At 41.5% G+C, this 16,520-nt stretch overlaps 1 protein-coding gene across 2 annotated transcripts in view; it reads left to right on the forward strand.

Moving 5' to 3' along the window:
* The window catches only part of LOC109029733 (lipase member H), a 107,975-nt gene that overhangs the window by 35,179 nt on the left and 56,276 nt on the right, over positions 1-16,520 (forward strand). The window contains exon 2 of one of the 2 annotated variants that reach the window (XM_072298141.1): positions 15,087-15,141. The exons of the other annotated variant lie outside the window; for it this stretch is intronic. The gene's annotated coding sequence lies outside the window, so the exon portion shown is untranslated. The remainder of the gene's footprint in view (positions 1-15,086; positions 15,142-16,520) is intronic. 2 annotated transcript variants of the gene reach the window in all.

Raw genomic sequence — 16,520 nt, forward strand, 5'->3', positions numbered from 1 at the left:
ATGTCATACTCACTATTGGCATGGTCATGGCAACAGACAAGTTGATGCAAGCTGCCATGCGGTTAGGACAACTAGCCCAAAAACAGTCGGTTTCTCTCTGGGGCACGCAAGCTGTCTCATTTGCTATTGCACGAGACAATTCAGTCGACCCAACCAAAATTAATAGTCTAGAAGTAATTAAATGGGTCCCCCGCAACACTGTCAATCACATCGACGCGGATTTGTTCCCAGTAGCAGTGAGGAAAATCAACTTCGAGTTTTTACTAAGAGCAGAGGCCTGGCTGAAAGAGGCGCCTGCCAACCTGAATATTTTGGTTCAATTTTGTCAGAGTGAGGAGTTGTTTCAACTGGAAGAGTTTTATGCCCTTTCGCCCCAATGTGAAGATTTAGCGGATCGGCTAGATTGGTTGGCTGCCACACGCATCCAAATATTCTGGCGCGACCTTGCGCTCGAGTTTCAAACCAAAAAGTTGACAGATACCCCTTTTTACACAAAAATATTTGAACGATCAAATAAAGTTAACTTCAAAGACCAACTCAGCGCAATTACCGAAGAAATAACAGAATATCTACAGGAGGGCCTGATTCATCAATCTCTCGATGATGATGATGAAGAAAAAGAGGCAGAAGTAGAAATAATTCAAGAGCAGAGAGCTCTATTTAAATTAGAACATGTAAGAGGTCGACAGGAACAACTGTTGGATGTTCAGATAATTTTACTGGATGATTTTATTACAGAAGCTCAAGAAGCTGCCATTATTATGCCATCATGTGGCATAAAGCATTCCGTACTCATCTTGCTGTTTTGATTTCGTTGCTCCTATGTTCACTATCTCTCTCTGTAATTCTGTATAAGTAGCGTATGACCGTGTCGCGTTTTTTATTATCAAATCAAACAAAAGGAATAAGTCTTAGAATCATTAATTACTATTTTTTCAATCGGAAAATCCAATGCAGGATCTGAAATCATAATGAAAAGCACGGATATACCAATTATCAAAGCGTATGTTTGAAGAACGAAAGACCCTCTGTCTGCAAAAGAGTACCTATAGAAAGAGAGTATGGCCACTTGAGTTACCACCTCTGATTGGCTCAGCCATCTTAGGCTGAATGGAGCCCTTAGGACCCAAAAATGGCGGACGCCATAAGTTAATGTAATGCAAAATGACTCAAAATGTAGTTGTCTTTGCTTATCGTAACGAGAAATTTACCAAAATGCACTATTGCGACCTCGTTACAAATTTTTAAGGCTAATCGTGTGCAATTTTCGAGAAAAATTATCTTGGATGTAGTAAGGTTGGCAGCGAGTGTGGTTGGTGATATCCGTCAAAAGTTGGCAATAACCCCCCTCCCATCCACAAAAACCAAAACAAGCACCGCCATTTTTGGGTCCTAAGCCTCTCCATGGGACCTAGTGGCCATACTCTCTCAATATAGGTACTCTAGTCTGCAAGAGTTCGTTCCGTGTGCATCACTCAACTTCACAACGATCCACATGAGACCTGCGATTGCTCGTTGCGAACGAGAAATTTACCACCTTCCGTATTTTATCCGCCTCGGCCACTGTACTGTAACTGTAACGCGGGGAGCGGTTTTGACCCCGAAGACTCGACCGTTGAAGGAAAAGACGGCCCGAGCAGCCTTTGAGCAACCCGGCCGACGAGCGCCAGCACCGCTCGCGCGAGGATGTCCCGCTAGGTCCGTCGGCAGAAATCCGCCTGGCCGAGGAAAATCGCCGCATGGATCCTCCACTCCGTCAGTCGGTAAGCCATATTGACTACATTTTGCAATTAGGAATTATAAATTCCGGCCCGGTTTAAAAACAACGTATATCGACGGTGAAACTACCAAACCACGTATCTCGGTTTGCGACGTCGCAGACTTCCTGTCATACTTTATTTTTTAAATGAAAATCTACTTAAAGTCCAGTCTCGAAAATTTCTGTGAATTTTCCTCTTCGTGCGGAGAAAATTCTGTAAAAATTTCAAGGAATGATATTGATTTGGTCTACTTCAAAAAAATAAAATGTGAGCGTAGATTTTTAAACACCGCAAACGAGATACGTGGTTTGGTAGTTTCACCGTCGATATGTCATTAGTTGCCCTATGCACATTAGTGTTTTTCCAGATGAGCCAGAATTTGTAGGTCCAAATTGCAAAATGTAGTCCATATCTCCTCGATTGAAAAGCGCACTCCTCGCATCGGCGTATTTCTTGTTACCCTGGTTTATGAATGAACTTACACTTACTCACACAATGGTCATTTATGCTTACGCCATCGTGTACGCTCTAAAAGTCGCTTTTACAGCGCTCTCTGGCGCTTTGCGACGCCCAACTGCCCCTGTCTGTACCACCCGGTTCTCTTACAACCCTTCAGGGAGTTGGCTTTCCCTCATTTCAAAACCCCCTGTCGCCACCCTTCCACTGAGCGTCTCTTCCTAGGTCCAACCGTTTTACAGTTAACTCGTCGTCCCGTCCTGCTGTTTAAATCACCCATAACAATTGATTCCCTGCCAGCACCAGTTGTTCTGTTCCAGTTTGTTCTATAACAAATCTTGCACTATTTTGAAACCTTAAGTCACCTCACACACCTATAGAGATGGATAGATAGATTTATTCTAGAGGAAAAAACATAAAGAATTACAACAATTACTGTCTCCACCCTGAGCGTAACTCGTGCCGTATGGAGTAGTGAATTAAACAACGAATAGGTACAATTAACTTAAGCAATTAAAGTACAACTTAACAGAATTACCAATTTGATACCTTGGTTGGCCACACTGCGACCACCAAAACTAAGGTAGAACCATAGAAAAACACCAAACCAAAATAGCCCAAATTTACTTACAAATTACCTAAAGAATCTAATATTTAAAGAAGTATATTACATATTTTTAAGGGTGGTAGAAAGAAAAAAAGGAAACAAGGCTATAATACATAAAATTACACGGAACGTTTCGGTGTCTCACGACACCATTATCAACCGCTAAAAACAGTCAAGCACAAAAATATGAAAGAAATTAAAATTAAACGAAGCCAGCACGGCGTTACATGGTGATTGTATGATAGGTTTTAACGGCGTTTAAACCACTAAGTTCACGCATGAGCGGGGTATGGCCTAGCTGTAATCAGTACTCCTAAATAAAACGCTTAATTTCAAAAGCCTTACCTAAAGATGTGCTATTCCTGTACCTCAACAGCTTTTTCAACATCCCCGCTAAAGCTCCGTTTAATCCTGCGTCTTCCGGTTTATTCCTTTGGCAATCCTGACAGGAATGGAGGAAACTACCGCAAATGGAGAGTACGCGCGATAATTATGGAAGGAGCGACGCGCGAATAGAGTGAACAGGAGAGCAAGTTGGTTCCGAGCCCGCGAAACGTAACCATCCTGAAATTGCAGCAGTGTGTACGTCCAATTCCACGGTACAATTTTCATGAGGAAGAAGCTGAACTTCTATGCCGCTGCTGATTTTGTTATGAAAGCTTGCCGATCTTGCTGCCGGGCACGTCTAAGACCCCACACGTATATCTGAAGGTATAAAAGATGAAATAACATGATTTAAGCATTCTATTCCTCTTCGATTTTCGAGGAAAACAATTACGTGTTTTTCATCCTCAAAAAATGTGTTCACCAAATTAACCATTAAATTATCATTGTTCACCAGCTGCCGGAGGGATGCAGCTTCCGACACTGTATTTATTTGGACTACTTGGTAAATTATATTGGGGCGGGGTGACAAAAAACTTACGATACTCTCTATTTTAATGGAAAGAGCTCCTTCAATAAATAACAAATCAACATTCGACCTCTCTCGGAACTCTAACCCCCACGTGGGTATACAGTGGGCTTCCTCAAATACGAAGCACACGCTTTGCTTAGCATTCTTAAGGAACTTTTCAAGGGGCCATATGTAGTGCAATTTTTCAGGGGTTACCAAAAAGAATAGGGAATTCCTCTTCCTCAATTCTTCTTGCAAATTTGTTAAAACTAATTCCGTTAATACCGTTTCCCTAAGATTTACTACTCGAACTTTCCCCGACAACTTGTCAAACGTATCAACAAGTAAGGCAATTAATAATAATAATAATAGCGTTTATTGATGATAAAATCACACATACAATTTGAACAAAAAACTTTACCACGCCCAAATACCCCATGGCCTAGGCCGTCTGGGGGAGGTTAGCTTAAAAACGGGCCATGCCCGCATACAAGACAAGGATACAAGAAATATACAAGAATTTAAGGATATAATATAATGAAATCAGACAATAATATGATAAGATGAACACAACTTCAGAAAGATATTTCTTATTCTTAATTAATAATTAAATTCCTGTACTAACATCTGTCTATAACCCCAAGCAATTTTACAATACCTTACTATCTTTGTAACACTCTCTCCATTGTTTATGAGGTCAAAAAAACGTTCCTTTGAAAAACATCTTTCGCTCAAAATCTCAATCCTAAACTCCCGCAACACGGGGCAGACTGAAGTAAGGCAATTAAGGGTATAATAATTATACAAATTGATTGGCGAATCATAAACGGGACTACGAATGTCGCCGTTTTTCCGTAGCCTTTTGTAAAACACCAAGGTAATGAGTAGATATTTCTTTACTTGGGGGCTATGCCCCCTGGTCGCTACGCCGCCCAACCCCCAGAGGGCGCTCCGCCCTCTCTGAGGCCCTTAGGCCCCCCTCTTAGAAAGTAAATTAAGAAAAATTAGAAGGCCAGGAACTTGTGCATCCCTGCTTCATGGGAAACTCTTCATCAAGAATACGGATGAAAGGTTTGGTTGGATGAACTAACCAGAACATCAAGTCATGAACTACAAGGAAATCACGATCAACGATCGCCCGTCGGAGAGCGCGTATCGCGCTGACCATTACCTGCTCGTGCCCATATACTCACCAAGTTCAATCTGTTTTATCTTCGATCGCAACTGCACACTGTGCAGCCCTGTTTTGTGCGCTGTCATATGTTCCGTGTCAGCCGACCGGTGTAAGCACTGTTAACAACCGGTTGAGCGTCGAATTGAAACTATCCATCGAAGAATATGATGGCAGAGTTGCCCGCATTTCTACGCAATACAACAGAAGCAACAAAAATCGTATCATAGGGTCAATGTGAGATACTTTGGTTGGGCTCTATGAAACTATAATCTAACACTCCGCCGAACGATATATACTTCATCGTAAATTAGATAACATGTGGCAGGGTGGTAGGTGTAGAAATAAAACAGAGAAAGGGGGAAACAAAAGTATATTCAGATAAAGTGTGCAGAAATACACAATCACCATGACAACAAATTTTTGATTATTCTCAACAGCAGGCTCTTGAAAAAACAATGGGAAACTGAAAGATTCAGAGAATTTTGTCCAGTCCTATGAAGTCAAATCCTACAAAGTGCACGACGTTGCTGGTTCGCTTGCATCCCACCCATTTTCCGGATTTTTTTGCGCATCTGAAATATGTAGTCTGATGGCTAGGTTAAAAAAAAAAAAAAAAAAAAAAAAAAAAAAAAAACCGAATTGTGTGTTTTTTCTTCATGATTAATTTAAACTAATAACATTAACACTTGTAGAAATCACCAACCAGAACCAGAGTAAACAACAGGAGAATTTTGAGATTAGTTTGGTTGTCGATGCATTTCGGGGCAGAAGGGGAGGGAAGGAGGGAGGGTTTGATTCATTGAGAGAAATCGTAGAGGCCAACCTATAGGAGACAGATTGCCTCACTCCTGCAGAAATTGGTCGATGCACAAGGTTTAGCTTCTCTTAAACGCGCCTAAGTAGTTTGAAAGATCATATTTTTTCAATGTTTCACAATTTCTAAGAATTATGAGGCGTTTTGAAATTTCACAACTTTTCAAACGCAGGGCCGGATTTACCTACTTGTCGCCCATGGGCCGCGTGTATTTTGCCGCCCCCTTCTCATTCGTTTTGAAACATCAATAAAACCATCAAGTGAACGTGCCGGAGGTAGCGGGGTGCATAAAACGCGTTTACTCGTGTTAGACACATTTTTTGCGAAAGCCCTGTCAACACTACTAGCAAAAGTTCACGGAACTTTGCACGAAAGTTAAGTCCCGTAAACCTATTCCTTTGTGGACAAGGCCTTCCATTTCTAAGCATTGAACGAAAAATTTAAGAAAGAACAAACATTTCTGTTCATAATGCTGGCTGAGTGATGATTGAGCATGGTTTAAGGTGGTATCCGCCAAGTGTGTTAGTATGGGTAATGATGGTATAGTAGAAGTTCTTCCAATGTTTTGGGATCCGTTTCTTTCTGGCATCTATTGATCTGTTTCTCAAATTCTTGAGTGAACAGCGGACAGTCTTTACTTGTTATGAAGAGTGATTGAATGTTCCTTTGCCTCTATGTGCTCTAAGACAGTTAATGCAGTTCATTGAGGCTTTACATGTGCTGATTTTGTGATCGGTAGATCCGCATTTTTTGCATTGCTCTTTTTCTTCGCATTTGGATGCGCTGTGAAAGCCAAAGCAATAATAAATGTGGTTTAATAATTAACTGCCGCCGCCGCTCCGCGCTGACCGCACTGTATTTGGCGCAATGCGGGAAGTATTCCTACAGCCTTGTAGGCGCTACGCGTTTCTCGCCGACCGCTGCTGACCGCAATGTGTCTGACGCAATGCGTGAAGTATTCATACAATCTTGTAGGCGCTAATATGTGTTACATACCGACCGCCGCGGCGAGGGCTTCTCCTTTTCATCTCAAGTCCTCGTCATCATCCCTCTCTGCGCTGAGTTCCAGACCAAATTGCGTGTTTAGTCCCTCTCTTAACTCGACTAATTAAAGATGCTGTCACTTGTAGGTATCACCGAAAAACAACAAAATTAGAAATTACTATGCTCTCAGGAAAGAGAGATTTTGTCCCCTTTTCTCATTGATAATTTTTTTTTCTGATCCATTGATTCCCATTCATTTTTTATACCTACTTTTAAAAATTTGCAAACTTTGCCGTCATATGGGCCGCGGCCCATGTGGCCACCCCCTTAATCCGGACCTGTTCAAACGTGTAATTTCACTTTCCATTTCAGAGTGCAACGCTCAGTGGGCTTGGAAGGAATGAGTTAGGGGTTGTTCGACGATACGGACATTTCCAATGGATTGTGAAGCATAGTATCCCAAAAAATTAGGTCACTAACTCAAATGTTGTGGCACTCGAAACCCAAACTGGGTACCCCAACTTGACTTTTAATACCGTTAGGGGACTATACAAGTTAAAATTCCTTAAAAACACAAAGATAAAAACACACTCACTTGCGTAAAAATTGTTTTTAAATTACAGGTTATTTAAATAATCCGTTATTTTAAAAACAATTTTTACGCAAGTGAGTGTGTTTTTATCTTTGTGTTTTTAAGGAACCCCAACTTGAGTTGCAGTACCACCACAATTGATCGGCAATGCCCACATCATCCAATAATTTAGGGTTAGGTTAGGTAAAATTTAATTAAGGGAGGAGGGTGCGGTTAACTCCTAACACTTTTTTCCGTGGGTAATTTTCGTTGGGTAGCTGACTGTAACAACACACCTCACTTATGGCCTGGTAACACACGCTCAAATTTCCGTCAAATTGCGATCAAAATGATGACCAAGATGGCGGTCGAGAGTTATCTAGATGGATGAGTAAAATTAATTAAAACAGCATGTTGATTGGAATAATCATGAAATAAGCACGGTTGTGTAGAAATCAGATGAAGGATGAGCCCCACAGCTCCATCATCTACCATCAAATTTTTGCAGGCCGCAGAAATTTGATGGTAGATGGTGCGCACCAGTCACCATTTGATCGGAAATTGATGGAAATTTGAGCGTGTAACCATAGCATATGCCATCCCTCGCTCTGACACTGGGTTCCTTTTATTTTTATCGTTCGTCCAGAACTTCCGATCGGACGACAAGCGAGACGCGGGCTCGCGCATGCGCAGCGACTCGGAAAACGGGCCCGAGCACGAGGCCCGCGCAAGTAGACCGCACATGGACCAACTATTAACACTCCCGCCGCGCCGTGAGCAGCTGGATGACCGTACGCTTTCGCGCTTTTCGATCGCCCCGCCCGCCCCCGCGCCCGGAGAGCGGTGCTTTCTTCAAGGAATAAATTGCTCCTCCATTCTCGCGATAATCCGAGAAAATAAATAACTTCGCCTCGGAACAAATTGAGCCGTTTATTGATTTTAATCTCCCGCCGCTCCGAGCCGATAAGCCCGCGCTTCCAGCGAGGACAGTGATGGAGGAAAACCTCCTGCTTGGGTGTTGTCGAATTTCCCCCCGAGCAATGTTTACTTTTGAAAAAGGTATAGACCGTATTCGATAAAGGTTCGATATATCGTTTGGTTCAAAACAATAGAACATAACCTCAAACCAAACTGTAAGGATTTAAGTTGGAAAAGCTGAAAATGAGAAATTTCCTGACAATTTTACTTTGCATTGGCATTTGGTACTCAAAAGAATAAAAAATCTGTTACAAAAGACCCGTTCTCTCAGATTTCTGAATTCACTTTTAAGGCTATGTTTATGTTTTGAACCAATCGATATCGATACAATCTCACCCGTCTGATGTATCGAATACGATCTATTGGTTGTTAAAATTTTCGTGAAAAATTAGGAAAAGATTTTTGCATGCGGTCAAAATGTTTGGACCACACTCATGGCCTTCATCGAAGAAACTCGAATTATGCGCTCATTTATTCCTCTTAAAGTGCACTCTAATAGAGCCAAATTCTTGGAAAGTCTGGATAATGCTTTATTCTCAAACTTAGAATTGTCACGGAGAGGTCAGAAAATCTGAAAATATCACCGCCCTAATTGCCTGCCTCCATTTACATCACCGGCACAAATGCGTACTCCATAATACGAAATGAATCTGCGAGGGGACAACTACGGCTGAAACGGAATGAAATAATGAAAAAAGGCATTTCAAGAGGTGGCATTCCTCGTGAGCCTTAAAATTTTGAAAACCCAAATAAAATCATGCAATAATAAGAAGAGAGGGGGTCATGTGTCATCGTTATAAGAGGACCCCGGTTTTTTCCATTAATTTTGTATCGATATATCTAATTTCTGAGTCAATAAAAGGGTTGAAAGCCCTCTGTAGCATACCAATCATTTCGTCGTTTATTTTGCCGTAGCAGTGGTTATTCACCATTTTGTGTTTTTTTTTTTTTTATTGTTCAAAATTCTTGATTTCTTTGGGTACCGCCGCACGGTGGATCGAGTCAATGGTACAGGTCGGTCATGGGCGATTCGGGCGAATCGCATTTTTTAAGGGTCAAAAGTGTTCCTCAAGAGTTATATTTTAAGGATCTGACATTGATTTGGAACGAAACATGTTCATTTTTGTGACAGAAGGCATCAAAGAGGGCTTTGCGTAACTTTTATTTTAGCGAAAAATCGTCCGAGTCTTTCTATTCCATTTAACTTGCTTCTGTTTAAATTAATGCTAATTTCATTGACATATTCTTGTTCTTCAGAGTCTGGAGAACACATTGCACTAGTAATTTTTTGTATTCGGCCCATTTTTTCAATGATTATGTTTGCGCTAATGTGCTCATCTCAAAAAGCGAAAAAAAAAAGTTTAGGTAAACTTTTAACTACCCATCCGCCACCATCCGCCAGAAAAATTTGTATAGGCATGTTCGTAGGAGTCCTGAGAATACGATCCCGCAAAATTTGGGTGCCACTTTGCGCCACTTTGGCCGTGACGTCACTTTTTCTGTTGCGTTCCGAGATTGTGCGCGAGCCTTATCTCGAAAATCAAGCGACCGGTGAGCTGCCGCGGCACTTAGCTTGCTTCTGTTTAAATTAATGCTAGTTTCATTGAATTGATTCTTATTCTTCAGAGTCTGGAGAACACATTGCACTAGTAATTTTTTGTATTCGGCCCATTTTTTCAATGATTATGTTTGCGCTAATGTGCTCATCTCAAAAAGCGAAAAAAAAAAGTTTAGGTAAACTTTTAACTACCCATCCGCCACCATCCGCCAGAAAAATTTGTATAGGCATGTTCGTAGGAGTCCTGAGAATACGATCCCGCAAAATTTGGGTGCCACTTTGCGCCACTTTGGCCGTGACGTCACTTTTTCTGTTGCGTTCCGAGATTGTGCGCGAGCTTTATCTCGAAAATCAAGCGACCAGTGAACTCTCGTAACTGCTAAATGACCCAGGTAGGTATGATTCCTGTTCATCGGAAACTGAAAAACAAGTTTCACCATCAAGACGTGCTCTTTGGCCCGTTTTTCGTATTTTCATTATTTCCTAAACTACATATCTATAGGAGAACTAAAAAAAAAATCGGGCATATTTTCACTCGGACATCCCTTTATATCCCTTATAGAAAGCTTTTTTGGGACGTATGCGTAGATAGCTTGAGGAAACTTTTAGCAAGTAACCCCCCCCCCCCTTTACTTGCCTGGCCCCTGACTATGATGCCATTTTATCTGTTGGCCTCCGCGATCGCGCGCGACCGGTCACTGGTGAACTCTGATAACTGATGCTTCTTTCAAATACGTACATATTTTTTAATTTTTCACCTATTTCGATGTAAACAAAGTGCAGTTAGTGCGAAACTAATTACACTGCGAGTACGTTTTAACGTTACAAGTCCGGGAAATTTTGGAATTTTTGCGGTTTTTTGCGTTGCTTGTTTTTTAAGTTTGATGCGGTTTGAGAGCGGAAGACGAGGATGAGAGTGATGGGGAACTGAATATGAAGAAGAATAAGGAGAATCAGATGACAGATGACTGTTACATGTTTAAATTTTTTTTCTTTTCTTTTTTTTCTAGCCATCTAGTGTTTTTCCTACTCTAAGTTCCTGTTCCGTCCTCTGAATGTAAATATGAATTTAAAGTAAAAGTGATCTTGAATATTTTCAAAGAATGCATAAATGTATTTCATTTAATTCTCACCGATCTTTATGCATAAGAATGATATCTTATGACAAAGTTTCGAAATTAACTTTGCAGTGAAGGGAATGATTTATCTGATGCAGCAGCTCATAACTGGGAGGTATTTTTGCGTATTTGTGACACTTATTAGTAAGTTTTCATAATTTTATTCATAATTTATCCTCCTCCATCATGAAAAATTAAAAACTCCGTCCTACGAATAAAACACAGACGCTTAAACTTTGCACCTGTATAGTTTTCCCGACAAAATGCACAAATACGGGTCTTCAGGTACGTTGTTCACCAAAAATAACATCAAAAATGAATTCTACGCGAAAAATTACATGAGATAAGTGGTACATAATCGATCAAATGACCAGGAATATTCGTTATCCTCGTAACATTGGAAGCGCAAGCTCCATGACCGACCTCTCCCATTGACTCGATCCACCGTGCGCCGTCCCAATATTGTAGATCGAGTCGCGGTTCAAATCTTCCGAAAAATCATGAATAATTAATTTGTCACTTACCTTACGAATTCGTGTTTTGATCGAGAAAATTTGGCAAATGTTCGAGTGGCTACACGATGTTTCCACTCATCACACCAGGACAGAGGAAAGATCTGTCCATATAGGTACTAAAGCGTGTGCCTGCATCTAGTAAAGTGTCTGAAAGTCGGGGGGGGGGGGGGGGCTTGTAATTTAATGGACCTCGGTCATTTAACGCAGTCTCATTAATTGATGGATCGTCGGTTGCATCGAGGACAATATGGATACATCTCGTTTTCATCTAAACGATTAATCTGGATTCGCTATCTTGGTTCGCGACGCACACTGGACTGAAGCATAGGATTGCCCGGTCATAGTCCGTATGCACCATGCAGTGACCCTCAGTGACAGTCTCTCGACAGTTAGGACGTTTTAGGTTTACGGTTTGACGCCCAAAATTGATTGGTTTTTCGGATTGTACGTGGAATACATTTCCTGTCAATACATACTACACTGGCCATGGTTTCGGGAACCAGGGCAGTGGCGACCAACGTTTGATTTTCGATGATGAGTTCTATTTCTCTCTGCTGGTTCTAATCATTTTATTCAAACATTTTTGGAGGAGTATCATTAATTAGAATCAAAAAATTGAATTTAAAATTTAGGCACTATACATTTACTGTAGGTGTTTTTTACTTGACTTGCTTTCAGCTATGTAAGTAAGAAACACCTACCTATAATAAATGTAAATGTATAGTGCCCAGATTTTAAATTTAATTTTTTAATTCCAATCGTGTTAGTTGGGATGTTGCGGAACGGTCAAACTGGTGGTTTGACGACGAGACTCAAAGGAACAACCTCGGGGAAAGGAAAAGTAAAATCGAACCACACGAGAGTTAATGTTTACAAGGTCTCATACTGAGAAGAACTGGAAGCCCGAGTTCCGAAACCAAGAACTCTAGCCCTGTTGTTTCTTCATTCTTTTCTTATCAATGAACACGAAGTTGCAGTGGTAAGACGATCCTAATTCTAGTCACAACAAAACTGATAATTCTACTGAAAATTATTTCGACAAGTGGACCTTTTCACCTTTTTCGATTCTGATAGTGGCAACGAATTTTTGACAGGACTGATTCTCAGAAACAGATTTCACTTGGTTTGCCGGGCTGTACAACAACAAGAAATAATATCTTACATTCTTTGTGGCTCCTCTTCATCGTCGCTACTTGTGATGATTAGAATGGCGCGGCGGTGGACCTCGGTGTTTCTTGCACTTTTGGCTTTTTGGAACGATTGAGGAGTCTGTGGCTTTTGGAGGGGCCCATCTTGCTTTTTGGCTCATATCGTATTAAATATCATGTAAACAGAGATGGAAAATGAAATTCCATAAGGCTCGAATAAATTTCACAATAGTTGAAATTTATTACTTTTTTTAGAAATCCTATTTCCTATTTTCCTATTTTTTTTTATTAAACCTTTGGAGGTCTGAAAGCGTTGCAGAGCGTCTTTTTGTTAATGCTGCGGTATTACGCTACTCTACTGAAGGTGCCAGACACAAAGAGGGGGCAAAAAGGGGAGTTTAGAGAGAAAAACCCCAACCTAACCTCTAAACTAAACGAAAACATTTGCAACGGGCGAATGTTTTAGGCTTGGGGTGAAAAATTTCAAAATTTAGAATCACTGTTTCTAGGCGTTTCTTATCCTCTGAAATGTACTCAAAGTTTCAATAAATTTCCTGAAATTTCACTCGAATAAATTTCATGAAATTTTCCATCTCTGCATGTAAATACGAGGATTTTCGTCTATTTTGTGTTTTCATTCGTCCATCCGCGTCCCGGCGAGCAATGCGCCAGTCCAATTTGCGGCGGACGAGAAGTGGCTGTGGCGGCTGCATCTCGAGAATAGACGTTACGTCAGGAGCAGGTTGCCATGGTCCGAGCTGGTGGCGGTCGCCGGACATGGCCGCGGTCGCGGTCTTGGTCATGATCCTCCTGCTCCAGAGCCGGAGCCGGTTCTCGCTCCCGGTTCCCGGTTCCGGAGTCACTTTCGTCCGATCCGCCCGACACCGCGCACCGGCACCGACGATCCGCGGCGTCTTGCGGTTTCTTCACTGGCCACTCCGCCACGCGCCGCGCCGCTCACTCTGCACCGCCACTGAGGTGCGCGACAGGTCATCTTTGCCGTGCTAAGGAAGAACGCCGTACACTGGAAAAAAAAGTCGCTTGGATCCAGAGTCCAGACTTTTAAAATCATTGACAAGGAAAAAACCTTTTGATTTCGTCGGATTTTTGCTTAAATCGAGAACCAAGCCTCTTAATTTAAGCGGATTGCCTTTTGATTCAAGCAAAAATCGGATTGACTAGAGTATCAGATCGAGTATTTTTTCTTTTCATTGTTTCCAAGTTTTCGGACTCTAGATCCAAGCTTTTTTTTCCAGTGTATGAGCCTTCAGGCGTTGCCAAGTTTCCTTCGATGAACCGAATTTACTGGGGATGTGTGGAATATTTGTTTCCCAAAATTTCGGACAATTTTGTACGCAATTTAATCTTAAATATCTCAAAAAATCATGGAAAAGTATACATAAATGTTGTCAAAAATACATGTTTCTTTGACAACTCTCGAATGTCCATACGGTGTTCTTCCTTAGCACAACAGAGCTGCCCTGCACCTCCGTCAGTGACTGAGAGCTGTTCTCAGAGTTGGACTGGATTTTCCAATTTGGAACTTCAATATCTGGCCCAGTATGGAAACGATGAGTGTTACGGGCAGATCCCGATTAAGGGGCAGATCGCGATCCGCCCCAAAGAGATTGGGCAACTTTATTCACGTAGTCTTGTAGGCGCTATGCGTTTCACGCTGACCGCACTGTGTTTGGCGCAATGCGTGAAGTATTCATGCATTCTTGTAGGCGCTATCCGTTTCACGCTGACCGCAATGACCGCACTGTTTTGATACAATGCGAGAAGTATTCGTGCAGTCTTGTAGGCGCTAATATGTGTCACATGCCGATCGCCGCGCCGAGGGCTTCTCTTTTTCATCTCAAGTCCTCGTTATCATTTCTCTCTTATTGTAAGTCGCGCCGTTCCAGGCCAAATTGCGTGTTCAGTTTCTCTCTTAACTCGACTAATTGAAGGTACTGTCTCTTGTATCACTGAGAGACGACAACATTAGAAATTACTATACTCTCAGTAGATGAGAGATTTTGTCGCCTTTTCTCGTTTGTAATTTTTTTTGTCTAAATCCAATTTTTTTTACCTACACTTAAAAAAATTGCAAATTTTTGCCGCCCCTTAGATTTGCCGCCATGGGCCGCGGCCCATGTGGCCACCACCTTAATCTGGCCCTGCGGGTACTATGCGAGTATTAGGTAGGTCCAAACCTACCTTTCAAAGTCGTTATTTTTCTTTAGTTTTTGTATTTCCTACAATGGTAACTCATTTCAACCCCTCAAAGCGATCTATACCTAAAGTCGTACGTTTAAATACCTACGCCAGGTTCAATGAAATCGTTCCTTTAAATGATGCTTAGACATCCCTCATTAAAGACAGTTACGATATTTTTCTCAGTTATCAATATATCTTCGTATCAACCGCTTTTATCAACCACCTGCATGCTATATTTTTGTATGAATGTCCATCTAATGATTTTTGATTCATAATCTTACCTCATATACTTTATTTTTCTTCCAGGTGAGAAATCATAGATCCGTCCTTTCAGAAGGAAAGACCCATTTCTTGCATTTACGTAAGTTTCTCTCCTTATGATTCAGGTAAATTATCTAGCTTTTTGAACATAATTTCTTAGGACGTAATACGACGGTGTAAGTTGGCAATCACAAAACACGGTTTGCGACGTCGGGGACTTCCTGTCATACTTTCTTTTTTAAACAGAAAACTATTCAACGGCAATTCTTTATAACTGCCGCGATTTTTCTTCTCTATGCGAAGACAATTCTGCGAAAACTTCAAGGAATGATGTCAACGTTTTCTCCTTCAAAAAAATAACACGAAGTCGGAGATTTTCAGACACCGCAAACGAGTTACGTGATGGCCGACTTCCACCGTCGAATTGCACTTCCTTAAAGAAAACCTATCTGTGGAAGTTAAGTGGTTACTGGGTCGAAGGGAATCTCCTTTCATTATTATTTTTTTTTTTTTTTTTTTTTTTTTTTTTAATTTTCTTGAATCTCACACGTCGCGCCCTTACACGAACAACGACTCTTCAAGTGTGTAAAAATGGTGAAAAATCTCTGAAAATAGCCGGTCAGGTTGGCCTAGTGGTCAGCAGGTCTGACTCTAGGTCAATAGGTCCCGGGTTCGAATCCCGGTGATTGCGTCTAATTTTCACGGAATTGACGAGTAGATCTGCTGAAACAGATTCTCATCGGCCCTAATTCCTGAAAATTGGAAAAGCCTGGAGCATGGAGATCCCATGATGTCTACGGATACTAAACATTGCCTAAAGTTGGCTGAAGGTGCTAGACACGAAGCCATTAAACCAGCAGAAGAAGAAGAAAAAAAAATCTCTGAAAATCCTATTGTATTGTCCGGAAATAGCCAGTGCAAGTCTCTCTAGGACTGCACTGTGCGGCAGCTGAATCCGGTAGCTGGACATGACAGCAGGTGATGGGTAATGCGACCGTGCACTTGCCCTGCTCGCAATCCGCACCTTCACCTATATTCAAATGACTCCGTATCGTCGCGCCGAGGCAACTGGGCAGTCAACATTACCCAGTGCCCTACAGTCTTCCACTTTTTCCTCATCGTCGCTGCTGCAACCGTTACCTCTTCCGACTTCGGAACTTCGACGAAATGCTGGAGGAATACAAAGCGGACACAAATAGGTGGTCGCAGTTGACGTCACACGGCATCGTGTACATTAAAGATGCACTTTAATCGCAAGGCGAAACGAGTACCTTATCCTACGTCTGTGTGTCACTAGTGTGCTAAATGTCGTATCAAATCCAATAACAAAAAAACACCAATACTTTTAAACACGCCTGTTTTCTTTTATTTTTCTTTTCTTAAAGAAGAAAGAAACGAAAAAAGTACAGACAGTCCTAGGCCTGTTTAAAGTGTGAAGGAAAGAATTGCACTTATCAGAAATATCTTCCGTCCGCTACT

Source organism: Bemisia tabaci, chromosome 3 (assembly GCF_918797505.1).
Source record: "Bemisia tabaci chromosome 3, PGI_BMITA_v3".
NCBI classification, from domain to species: domain Eukaryota; kingdom Metazoa; phylum Arthropoda; class Insecta; order Hemiptera; family Aleyrodidae; genus Bemisia; species Bemisia tabaci.